The sequence below is a fragment of the Poecilia formosa genome, unplaced genomic scaffold (assembly GCF_000485575.1).
Source record: "Poecilia formosa unplaced genomic scaffold, Poecilia_formosa-5.1.2 Scaffold2, whole genome shotgun sequence".
Taxonomy (NCBI): domain Eukaryota; kingdom Metazoa; phylum Chordata; class Actinopteri; order Cyprinodontiformes; family Poeciliidae; genus Poecilia; species Poecilia formosa.
In genome coordinates this window covers 5,369,968-5,385,512 of record NW_006799941.1, presented here as the reverse complement: position 1 = coordinate 5,385,512, position 15,545 = coordinate 5,369,968, and positions in this window count along the sequence as shown.

Here is a 15,545-nt window from a genome sequence, read left to right as displayed (position 1 = left end):
GATGTGACAGGACTTGATGTTCCACAAAACTGCCCTCATTTCCTAACACTCACATCCATGCGACAGTAGAGTTAGTCAATATGCCAGCATACATGAACAATAAGAAGAAATATCACGCTAAAATGGCTCAACTTGTTATGGTCAAAATTAAGTTTGGCATATAAATACTTTGGAGAAGCAGATGGTCAGAGGGGTGGACCAAAAAGTGATCTGGTAACATGAGGAACAGTATTAGAGAAGCTCAGAAGTAGAAAACAAAATGGTAAGAAATTTAAACTGTTCCTACATTGGTTGTGATGGAAAGTGAGCCAGGGATGGGCTCGCTGATCTCTGATGACTAAGGGTGGACAGGTGGATGAGTTATGGAGGAACGAGCTGAGATAAGGGACCAGCAGAAGACTCTTGGAGGGAAGGCTTAATAATTTCTTGCCGATGTCATAATGATACATTCATAAATTACATTGAGAGATTATTTGTTTTTACAGGACTGCCAGCGAAAAAGGGGGTTAGCTCTCCTGTTTTGCAGCGAAAAGGTTCAGACCTCAGCTGGCTTGCTTTCTGTATGGAGTTTTCCTGTTCTACTCCTTGGTTTTCTGCAGGTAGTCTGTTTTCCTCCTACATTCTAACTTGCTGTTTTTGCATGCATAGATGCATATCCAATTAGTCCCTGTGTTGCTGTTTAATTCACTGATGACCTGCCCATAGTGTGTTGTCCAGCACCAAGAGATGCTGAAAGGAGGAAGAGGACAAAGAAAATGGACAGTTGTAATTTTACATCGTAATACTAGCATGACATTTTTGAAAGTAATAGTGACAACATATAGGGGTCATGTATGACTCAAGATAAGGTTTAATTTAACAAGGGTTACTCCAGTGGAAGCTAAGGGAAGTTTCAGGAGGAGTTTCCAGGACAAAAGGAGACACACAGCAAGAAGGCTTAACAACCACAACCAATGTTTGACAAACAGGCACTGAGGAATCATCTGGCTGACGCATGAAAGCTATGGGACAAAAAAAACAACCACCACAGCAAAAAAAACAAACAAAAAAACGAGATTCAGTTTGTAAATATTGTAAACAAGACATTAATCTTTTCAATCCTACCAACCACACTGTCAACCAGGTTTCATAAAAGGTCGCTATTGCCTTCATTTTGAAATTGCTTTCAAAAGCCTAATCAGACAGAAAGACTTGGAATTACCTGCTGACACCATAAGGACCTGCTGGAACAAAAAGACTGAGTACGTCCTTAGAGATGCTGACGCTTGACTGGCAGTCTATTGCAGTCAGAGGTGCTTTGGAGCCAGAGCTTGGAGGCCATTAGGGGTTTTAAAACCGTAACACTATTCCATGTTTGGCTTTTCCTCATGACTCCATCCGTCTTTTATATGCCGTCTATGGGAAGAAACAATTCCCAGAGAATTTATGAAATGGATGATCCTCCGCACAACAAACTGCAACACAATCTCGATTTAAATCAGCTTTAAATTCATCCAGCTCTGCTCCAGTCTTTCAGTGGTATTTGCTGTTTTTCTTTCCCTCTTTCCCTGATTTATATTCAGATTGTATCAAATAGATAGTGTTAATATATAAAGGTCACTTATATACTCACTTGTGAGCTGTAACTCTCGTCCACTGGCATGCAGTTGCACCAGTAAGTAGCCTGATGGTTGTTTCTAAAGACAAAGATTGCGTCGGCTGTACTGCTGATTAGATATTGACCCCCTTTGCTTTGTAATGACACAGACTGAAGCATTGTGCCGTTGTGTCCTTGAGCAGAACGTTTAATCCAAAGACTGTACACTTGGTTGAAATTAAAACAGTTTCACTCCACTGTGTAGGCTGTACGGTATGTTTACCAGGTAGTGTCATCCAAATGGCAATTCATTAAGAAAACACACAAGATAAGCATCTACTATATTATCATTTGTTTTGAAATGCTAATTAGTAAACATTTACTCAATATGCATGGGCATGTCTGTGAAAGAGAACTGGAGATGGCGTGCATAACATCAGGAAGTTATTTTGTTTGTCAAGGAGGTGTCTGGAGTGAATAAAAATGTAATGCTCATTTGCAAACATAATTCAATATAAGATGCAGGAAGGGTTTTTTATTGAGGTTATATAACTCCTGAGTGAATAAGCCAACCTGGATCAACTGGATTTTGTATGATAAATCTTTATTCACCAAATCATCACATAAACAGCTTTGCCTGATAGTCTGTGTGACCATTTCGGTGAGAAACTATCAACTTCCCATCAATGATGTTTTCATTTCTGCTTTTCTATTACCCTCGGCTGCATTATCAATCCTCCGAGCAGCGTGTGAGATTGACTTTTTTTTTTCTTTTTGTCACGGCGCATTCACAGATGCGGCAGCAAACGGCACCGTCGTCCTGCTATCGCAGCTCATTCAGGATCCGTGCCGGTGTCATATGCCGCCTTCTCGAGATGTTGGCGATTAGCATGGGCTGGCCTCATTGCTAATGACATTTCAGAGCCTATACTCTAATGGCAATACTCGATACCGCTTTCATTAACATTCCTCCCACAGCGGGACTGGGTCAGGGGAGGGTGGCAGGCAAGCGAGCAACATGTCTGGAAAAAAAAAATGCCAAAAGCAGTACAGCTGTCCACTTTTCCGAGGACTTTGAATGCCCCTTCAGTCATCTCCGAGTCTCACCCTCACCGCTGCTGACTTACGGGCTCCTTACGGCGGCCTCAAACGGGTTGCGATGAATTGCTGGAAAACAGGAAGGGGGAGGCGAACCACAAGCAGTCAGGTCCCTTCTCCTATCGCAGTTATTTTTCCTCCGGAGATACAGATACAGAATATGTGATGTGAGTAAAGAAGTTATATACAGAGGGAGAGAGGGTGGGCAGCTGGAGAGAAGTGCTATTATGATACTCTTAAAAGAGCTCTTTTCCTGCAGCAACAACTCCCTGAGAAACAAAAATGGAACATTTCTTTTGATGTGAGAACACAATGGGAGTGAAGACAGAAAAACAGTCGAGGACTGACACATTTAAAGGAAGCTCATCAGCCTGTTTCTCTTAATCTCCCTGTCATATCATGTCACAAAGTTTCTTTAGAATACTGTCTCTCCTCCGTTTCCTGGACACAACGCCATAATAATAATTGCTAGACAGTCCCAGTAACAGATGCTGACAGGTAAGTCGACAGATGGCTTTTTAAAGTCCACCAAGCTCGGTCAAAGAAAAAAAAAAAAAAAAAGATAGCTGTATCATGTCAGTGATTAGGTGCGGCTGTTTGCGGTAGCATCACAGTAAGCAAAACCATTAGCATTTATTTTCACCACTAAGATGGAAATTCACGCTGGCAACGCGCCCATCAGAGTGGCATTTAACTCAAAACAGGTGCATGAAATGCTGCTTCTGATGTTGAGCCATGGAGACACTTTAAGACTTTAAAAATGAAAACAGCAAACCTGTCCTTTAAAACTGACCTTCACTGCGTGTGTATGCATGTGTATGTTGGTGTGTGTGTGTGTGTGTGTGTGTGTGTGGGTGGATGTTAGGGGCTGGGGTGATACTCAAAATGGTAATCACATATCTCATTGCATGTATAATGAATCACTGTGAGTGAAATGGGCAATCAAAACAGCGGGCGCCTTTTTTTCCAGCTTGTGTGGATAAAACCGATTGTCTGTTTACATTTGTACGCATTGGGATTAAGGTTTGGCTTTTTCATTAAACTGAGTCTAGCAGGAATAACTTAACTATCATCTGTTCAAATATTTAAAAAAAACAAACAAACAAAAAAAACTCATGCTTTTGATGTGATCAGCACATTCTTTGTTGATCACAAACAACTGAAATCAAAGGAGAATACAAAGAGAAAATTAACTGATTTAATATATTTTAAATGTTGATTGACATGGGTGTTATTTATTAATCCATTCAAATATATTAAATGTTAATGCACAAAAGCCTTTTTTTTTTATCTGACAAACACTCCAAATGCACCAAAGATATTAAGCAATACTATCTTGTTTTACAAAGAAAAACCTCTCCACTGAGAAGCAAATGGGCTTCATCTCCTGTAACCCAGGCAACGTTGGATGATGGAAAATGGAGCATTGTAAAATGTGATGAATGTTCTGCAGGGGCCTATGTGAACTCAAACCATTATGGGTGTTCTTTTTCTAAATCTATCCAAACAGCGATGAAAACAAAGGTAAACATTGTCTAAAATAATATAACTGAGAGATAGCACAGTGATGTGATAATAGAAACTGATGTTAAAACCATGGTAACTATGTCAAACCTTTTTACTGAGCTAAACGTCCTGAGTTTCTTTAATGCTTAATACAAAGCAGCAAATGCTACAGTTTAAAGAAGATTCAATCACATTCTTGTAACATGTTGCGCAATCTATAAAAGGCATAAAGTCACTGTGAGATTTTTAATGTTTGCTTTGACATTTTGTTTCAATTCATAATTTAACTGAATAAAATTCAGTCCTATAACAAAACAACTTCTTGATTCTGAGCATATGAAAAGGAGTCGACAGGCTTTGGCAACATAGAATTTAGGTTTAATTTACTTTTGTTTTTTGTTCTGTGTTTTGTCTTCTGGATTGCTGCAGAAAAACCTCATGTAACATGCTATCCAGTTTTCATTTTGGTTCAGTAAATGATAAAATGAAAAACCATGTGTGGTTGTTTTGTTTATTTATATATGTTTTTTTTTATTTTAAATGAAAAAAAAAAACAACCTGCCTGAATGTACACAGATATGAAATATACACTGAAATTCCCTGGTAGAAATGGACAGAATGGACTCTGAACTAAATGTGGAGTTTATTTTTGGAAACATGTCCATGCTAAATATAAGTGTTTTTATAGAGTATGACAAAGACAATGGTAAAATATTCTAACCTTAATGGAAATATTTAATTTAATGGAGATTGTATTGTTGATTAGTGCATGAAATATCTTCACAAGGTCTCCACAAATATGGATTTAAGCCTTTTAAGAGATTCCCAATGGTAAAGTTTGAATATTGGTCAATGTTTACATTTTAAGATACAAAAAAAAAAAGAAAGCATAACCTTGACTAATCACCAAATGGGGGCAGAAACATGCCCAGCATGTGGTTACTCTTTCTATATGACACATTTAACAAGCTTGAATTAATAAACATCAGTAGATTATTAAAAACTTCTGCTAACTTAAAACCAGTGTTCATAGAGTTTTAAAGATTACCTATTGTAACATTGTAATAAATTATGCATTTGGACAGCAGGTTGTAATTCCCAGTCAAAACTCACCTTTATTTCTTTCCCCTGGGCAGGAATTGGGAACTGTGCAGTTATTTTAATATTTACTTAATGTTCTTTTGGTCTGTTTTTATTATTTTTAATCACACTCTTAAGCAAACCTTGCAGCTGGAACTATTTCCCTGCCAGATCTGCAGTTTTCCTCCAGTAAAAGGTCCATCTGGCTGGAGCTTCAGAAACCACTTTGACTGAAGTCATTGATCATACATAGTGTTCACTACAGCTAACAGATCATCCTGAAACTCAGATCTGAGTGATTTGTTCTCACCATTGTCTTCATGGCCACTTATTTATTTCTAGGTAATTTTGAGAGAACTTTTTAACATTCATATTTGATATTTATTGCTTTGTTTTTCACTGACTGTGTTCATAAATAATTGCAAAGTTGCTGACAAAGAAACCGATCTTTGTCAATCTCCTTAAACCTATTTCCCTCCAAAACAATATTCCTTTAAGAAGCAGATACAGCATCAGATGCTTTTCATATCCTTGATGTTGTGTACAGATCATCATGGTAATCAGTATTGTGGCTTTGAGGAAGTACATATTTTCTTTTATGTAATTCATAATATAAACAAATATCTGTTTTTACTTCAATAGCATGTCCAAACATATTTCCTAATATGAAGAAAGGCTCCATGACATGAGTCTCTATGTCATAGAAATGTTTAAAAAGTCCTGCATTACTAATTTTAAAGTTCCGAGACACTCAGAAAACTTAAAATAAATCAAATGATTTGGTTCAGATTTGAGAAACAAGTAGATGAAAAATTTGTTGAACGTATGCAAGGATTAATATTACAATATTAAGTTATTCCACATAGAGTACCGACACGATTTAATCTGTTTTTGGCTGCTTTGTACCTGCATGACGACTAATGCCTTAAAGTTTAAAAAAAACAAAAAAAAAAACATTTTTCTTACAGTCTTCTGTAAAGTGGTTTAACAACTCTAATTAGTTTAGTCTAAAAGCAGAAGCTCACCTAGTTATTTTGATTAGAGCAGAGATCATAATGTCACATTTTAATCACAACTAACTACCTCAAATAGGACTCAGTACAATTAAATTAAATTATAAATGAAATTAAACATGAAATTTAAGTGTTTCTATTAATATTTATTCCCATGTTTTTTGAAATAATTAACTAACGAACTCTGACCATTGCTTAATTGCCATATGGTTAGTTTACAGATATTGATTGAAAGCGGGAGAGACAAAATGTTAATGTGTAGAAAATGTTTTAACTGTGGGTGCACAAACTTGTAAAAATTGACCCACAGTTAAAACATTTTACATAAGAATTTTAGCGATACTTTGAATTTTGGTCACATCAATAACCATTTGTGACTAATACACAATGATTAGTAATACAAGTAAATACATGTATGTATATCCTGTTTATATTAGAAATATATGAAGCATCTTTTATTCTGCCTGAGTAAGTAGGGGATATTAGCAACATTCTCATTAACACAAAGACTTGAGGCAACTAACGTAGTTGTGTTCCTATTTAGAAACCTACCAGACGCCACTGTAACCTCTCTGCTTTTGTATCAATTAACAAAAGTACATGTAAAGTGTTAATTAGCAATCTTCAGTTTCCCCCAGTTTGCATTTTATTTTGCAGCCTTTTAATCTGCAATTCGTCGTAGGATGAAAGCCTGTAAAGAAAGTTCCAACATCCCGAGTTCTTACTTTAAGATTCTTTTTAACAGAAATTCACAATACTTTTTCAAAATTGCATTTTAAGGTGATGTTTATCGGTGAGTCTTGACACCTTGAACTCGACGCCAAAGTGTTGGTGTTGGTGTTGTGGCTGCGAGACAAACTTATTGGTAAGATATCTTCTGAAAATGCAGCAGGACCTTGATTGAAGATCGACAGGCTGACCCACTGACCCATTACCAGAACAACTTTACCCCGTAAACAGTCTCCACAGAGGGAATATTTCACCACAGTTATCCACAGAGGAAAACTCCGCTGCACCAAGCTCCACTGACAGCAAGCAGGATAATTGGCTACTGTATGCCTCAGCGGCCCTTCAGTGGTGTTGTCTTGCTCCACCAGAAATTAAGCAACAAAAGCCCTGAAAAAGAGGAAGACTCTCAGTTTTAACAAAGTCCAACCAAAGAATAAAAGGGTTGGAAGTGAAATAGTGCACAACCGTCTTACTTACTATTTTTCAAACAGATGCATTTGATTTGTTTTAAAAAGCATTAATTGTTGTATCATTAGCCACGGCTAATTGCCTTTAGATGTTTAAAAAGCCATATTTGCATCTACTTGATGAGACTTTGACCCTCCCATATAAGCTTGAGTTCAGATGTTTGTAGTGATGTGAAAGTCTTTGATCTCTAACAGACTTTTTTTTATTTATTTTTTTTTTTTTTACTTTTTTTCCACACTTGTCTCAAATCATCAAATTGATTTAAGATCAGACAAAGAAAACCTAAATAAATACAAAACACAGTTTTGAGGAGATGCTTTTATTATTAATAGAAAACAGGTCAAATAGACCCTTTCTGGAAAAACAGCTTCTCCCTTAAAGAGAAATTTTGACCAAGACGTCCTTGCAGAACAGTATATAAGTCACAATGAAGGATTTTTTGAGGATGACACACCATTGCAACTACAAACAAGTCCAAACTTTGACTAGGACATACTAAAACCTTTCTTTTGCTAGGAATTTTACGAGGTGGAATATTTCTATTTTACTAAAAGGCTGTATTTGTGTTAGAGCTCATGTAACAGGAGAAAAATCCTTCAAAAGGCTCAAGTTCTGTCTCACCAGCAAACACATTTTTTTCCCCAAAGGTCTTCTGGGCCTTTTGAACGTCAGTATTGAATCATCAAACCTGACCATAGCATGTAATTCTGTTGTGCCTGTTGATGTTCTGAGTTCTTACATGGTCTCTTGGATGTATCCTGGCAGGTTTCATGACTGTTTGGTTTCCTCCATTGCTTTGTGGTATGCTAGAGTCCAACACTTATTTTGTGTCATTTTTCAGAAAAAATGATGTAAATGACCTTGTTTCTGATCTGTTCAATTTTTTTTTAGATCAGAATAAAGAGTGGCGCTTTTTGAAATCTTATCGTCTACTTTATGTTGTCTGAAGGTGCGATTCAAGCAATTTCTTGGTTAAAGAAACTGAATTTTCACAGTGAATCATTAATGGTAAGTGGTCTGTACTTGTACAGTGCTTTATCTAGTCCAGGGAACCCATTAATTTAAAAGGTTAAGTCAGGATTTTTATTTTTTTGTTTTAAATAGTGCAAGGTTAGTTTAGATAGCTGTCTCTCTCTCAATGAATTAAACCATTTAAAAATGCATTTTGCATTTACTCAAACTCTCAGATTCTTAGATATGAAACATTTAAGCAGGACAGAAAGAAAAACAGAAGCACTCTAAAAGTAAGAACATTTAGTTTCAATACACTTTGTTTATGTGTAGCATTGGGTGCTTCTTGTGTATAATGGTTCTAAATTGCCTCCTTGGAGAAGTCGATTTCTGCGTGTTTCTTGACAGATTTTTAAAAAGCTAACTAAGCTTTCTTCTCAAACTTGCTTTTCCTGTCCAGTGACCACAGTGCATGTTGTCATTTCTAACATCTACAGTATGTATTTCTTTAAAAAGATGTTCAAGTTCCTTCCCATAAGCACGCTATTAACTTTCCCCATTATGAACAGATACTTCAGGGTAATTATTTTTGCCTTGACATGTATAGAAATTAGAAGGATCTCACAGGACAAAGCCCTGCAGCCATGAGAATGCTGCACGTAGCAAAATGCTCGCAATATTATTTCAGTCCCACATAGAATACTGATTAAATATGAATAATCATTTGAGGTATTCAAATAGTACTTGGCTTTTCTTGCAGTTGTGTTTGATCTTTAGCTGTCAAACACCTTTAAACAATTAACTGATTTCATTATCTACTCATTTGATATGCAGAGCTCTTTGTTTTGTAAATGCTCATTAAAACCTCGCCTCAGGTTATGTGTGCAGGTAGCGGGTCTGCTGTCGTTGCTCAGAGCAGAATCTGTATGAGAAAACCTGAAAAAAAAAATTCATTACCGAACCCCAAGCGAGCCCTTTGATGCAGGAATCTACAGCTTGGGTAATGTCTGGGGGATAAAGTCAATGTGCTAAGTGAGGTCCACTGAAAAAGAAATATTACACTTCAGAAACAGCAGCATGATGACAAGTCAAGGGGAGGAAAAAATAAATGCATCTCTATTTTTTAAAGGAGTGTTGTTTTTGTCTTTAAAATTCTTTCGCAATGAGAAAAAAAAAACTGGATTTAACTTTTTTTAATCTCAACCCTGCAATTGCTAAGAGAAATGGGTGAAGTGCTTTCATATGATTAAAAAAAGTGTTTGGCATAACCCAAATGCAACACACTCAGGAAAAAAAATGTTTTTAAAGATTTATTATGGCATAGGTTGAAGACGGATGATGTCAGGAGGGCTGAAGGGTACTGGAGGCTGAGAGAGGTGAGTGAACTGCTGGCTGACCAGCCGGAGAGCACGGAGGTTGTGTTGGTTAGAAAAGGGGAAGCTGTTGATAGGAATGAGCAGGCAGACCGGAGGCTTGGAACATGCCGGCGTGGGTATTATAGTGGGATTCTGAGGCATGAGGAAAACAGGTAGCACGGGGTGCACAAAGCTGAAATAGAAATACCAGGCCATGAACAAATAGGCAGCATAGTGAGAGGACAGTCTTAGTCAGGGGTGGAAACCCAGGATAAATAAACTGCTGGGCTTGAGAAGGCGATGAAAAGAATCAGAAACTCAGCGAGAAAACATGGTATTTATGGCAGAGACCATGACAAAAAGCGAATTGATATAAATCATTTCTGTGTGACCACACTGCTTTACTTTTTCACACAATGCAGAGGAGCGGGACGCCAAAGAAATCAAGTTATATTCAAAATTTCTGTCTTATCTCCCCTTCTTATCTGAAGGACACAATTATAATTCAATGCTTTGGGAGATGGGGGTCTTTTGTTCAAATCCCCGCTTTAATCAGTCTCTCATGCGTTTAGCCAGAAAAATGTTCTGGGAAAAATAAGGGTCATGAACAAACCTGCTTTAATGAAGTATTCATCTTTCAACTGCAGATTCACAAGAGACAAATCGCAAAGAAACCAAAATCCTACAAGAGTATTTGTATGAAAAAAAAATAAATAAATCTCACTTTCAAATCAAACCAGTCTGACAAAGAGTAATGTGGACATATCTGATACAAACTGAGTTGTAGAGTACTGGTTAATTTTGTTTCATAGATGCAAGCATAATCAACAAATCAGGATTGGGATGGTGACAATAGTGGCTTATTAAATCCTACATCTACCGCTTTGTGCAACCGTGTTCCCCAACAAATGCAGATTAATTGTTTTCCAAATTACATTTGAGTGCAGTGTTATCTCCGCTTGGATTGTGTACAGAGGGAAATTTTCTTTTGAATGAATGAAGCTCCGCATTTATGACCTTGTCCGACTCAAAGCGGCAGTTGATGGAGCCGCATTGTGTTTGCTCCAGCAGCCTGCAACTCTCCCAGCAGAAACTTGGGTCTCTATCCAAACTCCCATCTGTGAATGCATCCAAATGATATAAACACACAGGTTGAGGTTAATAAAAGATTTGTGTTTTGATCAAATGTGAATGTGAATGAGCATATGTCTGGAATCACAGTGGATTCTTTTTGTATCACAGCAGAATGCAATGTTTGTTAAATGAGAGTGGATGCATACTTTTATAAACAAATGCATTGATGTGTCTTTTTTTTTTATTTCAGCTGAAAATCTTTGATACCATGTTTCCATTAAAGTATATAGTTTAGGTTGGCTCTGATAAGTGGATGTATAGATGCAAATGTTCTTCCTGTGGAGCAACAATATTTAGGCAGCAGTGTTGTCATGGCGGTGTGTCCAAATGAGCAGAGCTGGCCAATGGCTGACCCCAGCTGAACACCTCAGACCACATAGGTTATAGACGATCTAATGAGCACCCTTTATGTGCTGACTGTGCACCAGCTGCTGCGTGTCCCTTCAGCAGGTCCAAAGCTATGGCGTGCAAAAGTGGAACTAAAATGCTTTACTACAGTGAATGTAGATATAGACATATCCCACCAGATTAGCCTGGATTACTATTAGTGAGCCATGTCCATGTTTTACTCATGGTAGTCTGTCTATGCTACTGTAATGTAGCTGTCAAGATGTTATTTAGATGCTGCCATCTGTCACACCACTCAGATTCTGTTTGTAGTCGGCTTACACACCACATCATGTCGTTTGGCCCTAAAATGTCGTTTACAGTCATTGCTACAAATGGTGGATGAAGGGGAACTTAAAATACTGACATACAGCTGCAGCTAAGCATCTTCTCATTCATTCGTCTCAGAGACTGAGAAAAAGAAACACAGCAATTATTGTAGCTAAGCATGTTACAAGATCGTTAGGATGAAAGAGTTCTTTATTTGATGTGAGTTTTGTGCTAACAGAGTGCCTGTTGTCACCATGAATGTTTTTACAGCGGACAAAACACAGGAGCGGCAGAAGCAGAGAACTGATCGTGGAGACTATTTATTGAAAAAAATTATGGACAAGCTTATAAAAATCACAGGGAACACAGGGAACCAGAGCTAAACAAAAACAGGGAATCCAGGGTGAAAAGACAGCAGGGCTGCATGGGAACAAAATGAAGAAATAAACAGGATTTAAAAGGAGGAATCAGCAAAGGGTGAGATCAGCAGAAGTGTTGGGGGAGCGAATGTGGAACAATTGACCTGGGCTGATTGTCTAACCGATTGCAGGTGTGAGGGGAGAGAGCAGAAGGCAGGGTGAGGTGAGAGAGATAGAGAGAGAGAGAGGGAGAGAGAGAGTGAGAAAGTGGCCCAGGGGGCGAGGGAGAGTACATGGAGGACTAGGAAATAAATCTAACGCTAAATAATAAACTAGACCTAAGAAACATAACTAAACAAGCAATAACTAGAGACATGAAATAAACTAGAATCACGAAGAAGGATTTCACTAAACAGAAACAAGATGTATCTAGTCAAAGACAAAGACTGAAGAACGCAGAATAATAGACAAACCTCAAAACGATCCAGGATCGAAACAGCTGTATGATGAATCGTTTTCTTAACTAAACTTTATTCTCACAACATAAAATCATAAAGTGGTGCAATTGGTGCAGTCTGTCAGTTTACTTTCACGGAGTTTGCTCATTCCTACAGACCAGTTTGACATATTCTGTTTGTTAAACATTCTGGGAGGTTTTACATCCTGTGTATAATAACAATTATTGATCAGAATATGCTTCATTATGCACATATTGTATTCCAGTTCCTATTTTTAAGAAATTGTAGCTACAAACGTATTTTGTTGTCAAAAAGTGGAAAACTTGCACACCCCTCCTAAAAAGCAATGGAAAGGCATATTATGATTTATTTCATGTCCTATGCTTTGAGTGTGTATTGGTTTTATTACTAAAATATTATACTTAGACTTTAAATCAGGCGTGCCACACTCTAGCCCTCCTGGCGTGACGTCCTGCATCTTTTGGATGCGTCCCAACTGTAACACACCTGAATCAAGTGACTGAATTACCTCCTCATGCCCTCAAGTTCTACAGAGTCCTGCAAATGATCTAATTATCTGATTCAGGTGCGCTGACGCAGAGACGTATGTTAAAGTCAGACGACTCTGGCCCTTGAGGATTCAAATTTGGCACTTATACTTTAAGCTTCTTTTGTGATTAAAATTTTGATTGCGTTGAGCCCTGTCCTCAAAGAAATATTTAGATTTCTTTTCATAAGATTAAGTGAAGGATTCACACAGATTGAGCAAATGATTTAAAAGCACTTTGCTGCAATGCTCTTGAGGACATACAGAGATGGCTACAGTCGTGTGTTTAGGGGAAACATTGAGATTTTGCAGACAGCTACTCCACTGTTTTCCTGTAAATAAAGCAAACCACACATGAGACTGTCACCTTTGTTGCAGTGCCCCCCCCCTCTCTCTATTTATATATATATATATATATATATATATATATATGTGTGTGTGTGTCAAAGATTTAGCTGATTCATCTGTATTTAGGTGATACAATATCAACAAAGAAAATCATATAAGATTTCTTATTTTTTACCTCCATAGAAAAGTTAAACAAAAGTGAAGATATATGAAATAAATCAAAATAAACATTTTTTCTTCTAGTACAAAAAGGAATAGTTTTCTACAGGACGGTTTTGACTCAATTTGCCCTTGGGAAGAGTTTGCACCAACTTGACTTTTGACAATTGTATGAACTTTTTATTATCAAGCCAGTGTACTGTAAAGAAATGTGGTTATGTAACTTTAATAAATACATTCTGAAAGCAAAATATTTTTTTTAAAAATCATAAGTCCTAATCTGTTTTTATCTCTTTTTTATTTTTATTTTATATGTTAGCTAATCCAAGTGTGGTTTGAAACTGCAGTCTATGGAAATGCATTGCTGTATGTAAAATTAAGAAAACTATATATAATTTGTTTTTGGTGATGTGACTTTCTACTTGTCTCCTGCTGTCACACAGGAGACAAGTTGCCAAATAGTAATCTGTGTTTTATCTACTGTGTATTTTTCAGTTTTTTTTATTGGTTTACATAATGTGAATCACTGGACATTCCTATACTATAAACCATAAACCATTATCATTATTTATGAGCCTGACTTTTTTTTAGCTGACTTCTTGGACTGCACACATTTTGTTAAATTAGTCAGTTTTCTATAATTTGTTTAAGTAACAGATTAATGTGCCTTTTAGTTTTGGAGTTATGAGTAGATTATTTTGAGTGCCTCGAAAACAAAAAATGCATCCCAGCTGGATCATTTCATCTTAAATGGCATTACCCACTAAGGGGATCATGCAACTCTCTGCATGTAGGGGGTCAGAACATTTTGTGCTCATTATTTGTTCAGCTTTTCTTCTGCTTTGAGGACATAGCTCTGACTCATTAGCATGTGTGTTTTATTGGTTGCTAATTTGTTCTATTCTGTCTCATGTTTATCAGGTTGTTAATTGTCTTTTACCTTTTTCTGTCATCTGTGGTTTGATCAGCCTCTGTTAAGTTTCCCTCATTTTTCTAAGGTCAGTTTGTGCTTGAGCTGCTTGTGTTCCTTCCTGAGTTGAAATCCGTGATGTTGACCTCTGATTTGGGCCCCAAATTTTACATATTGTACATAAATTGAACTTATTTTCGAAAACTCCTAGTGTCTCTCTGGCTGGTGTGCGTAAGTCCCTGACACTCGGCACATCTTCTCCATGTTTCTTATCTACATAATTCATCAAAATATTTAACCCCCAAAAGAAATACACTGATGTGCAATAAGCCTACGGCTATGAAACAGTTTGATTACTGATCCAAAATTAAAGTTGGATGTGATGAAATGGGAAATCATGAGTAGAAAGTGTTGAAGCATTTATTTTTAGTGGCATTTTGTGGACTTTTAGACACCCCGTATCTTACCAGCAGAGGCAGGAGAGAAATCTCGGCTAGAAGAAATAAAAGGAAGTTCTGGTGGCCAGAAAGTCGGGCTAACTACTCATCGAAGTGGAACCAGTTGATGAAAATGTTTCTGAGATCATAATGTTTATTTATTTACCAGCTTTCTAATGCGGAACAATGTTTGTTCAGTATAAAATTGCTAAATGTGCTCATCTGAAAGGTGGGTAAATTAACAACATGACAAATGGTGACTTGTAGACTTATTCTACTTTAGACTGCAGTAGAATTGTACTTGGATAAATGTAACAGACAATGTTACATTTATTTGCATGAATGTAAGCACATGTTAAATGTAGTTCACAAGTGTAAAACATTCAGATCCCCATAACAAAGATTTGCTAAAAATATAAGTATTTGTGGTTTTATATATGCTTTTAATTGAAGTCTTTAATAGAATTTTATTTTAACAACCCCTATTGTTAATTACATTGGCATATTTTTGTTGTTGTTGATAATTTATAATGAATAACAAATAAAGAAAGTCAATAAGAGAACCACAGCAGGCCAGACTGACTTTTTTGTAATGTGCAGTGAGATGACATGTGGTGTGAACTGGGATTCTACAACTGAATTGATTTTTTTCCAAGTACCAATTAAATATCAGGTAGGGGCCTGCCAAGAATAACCATGAAGGAGACATGTAGATAGATAGATAGATAGATAGATAGATAGATAGATAGATAGATAGATA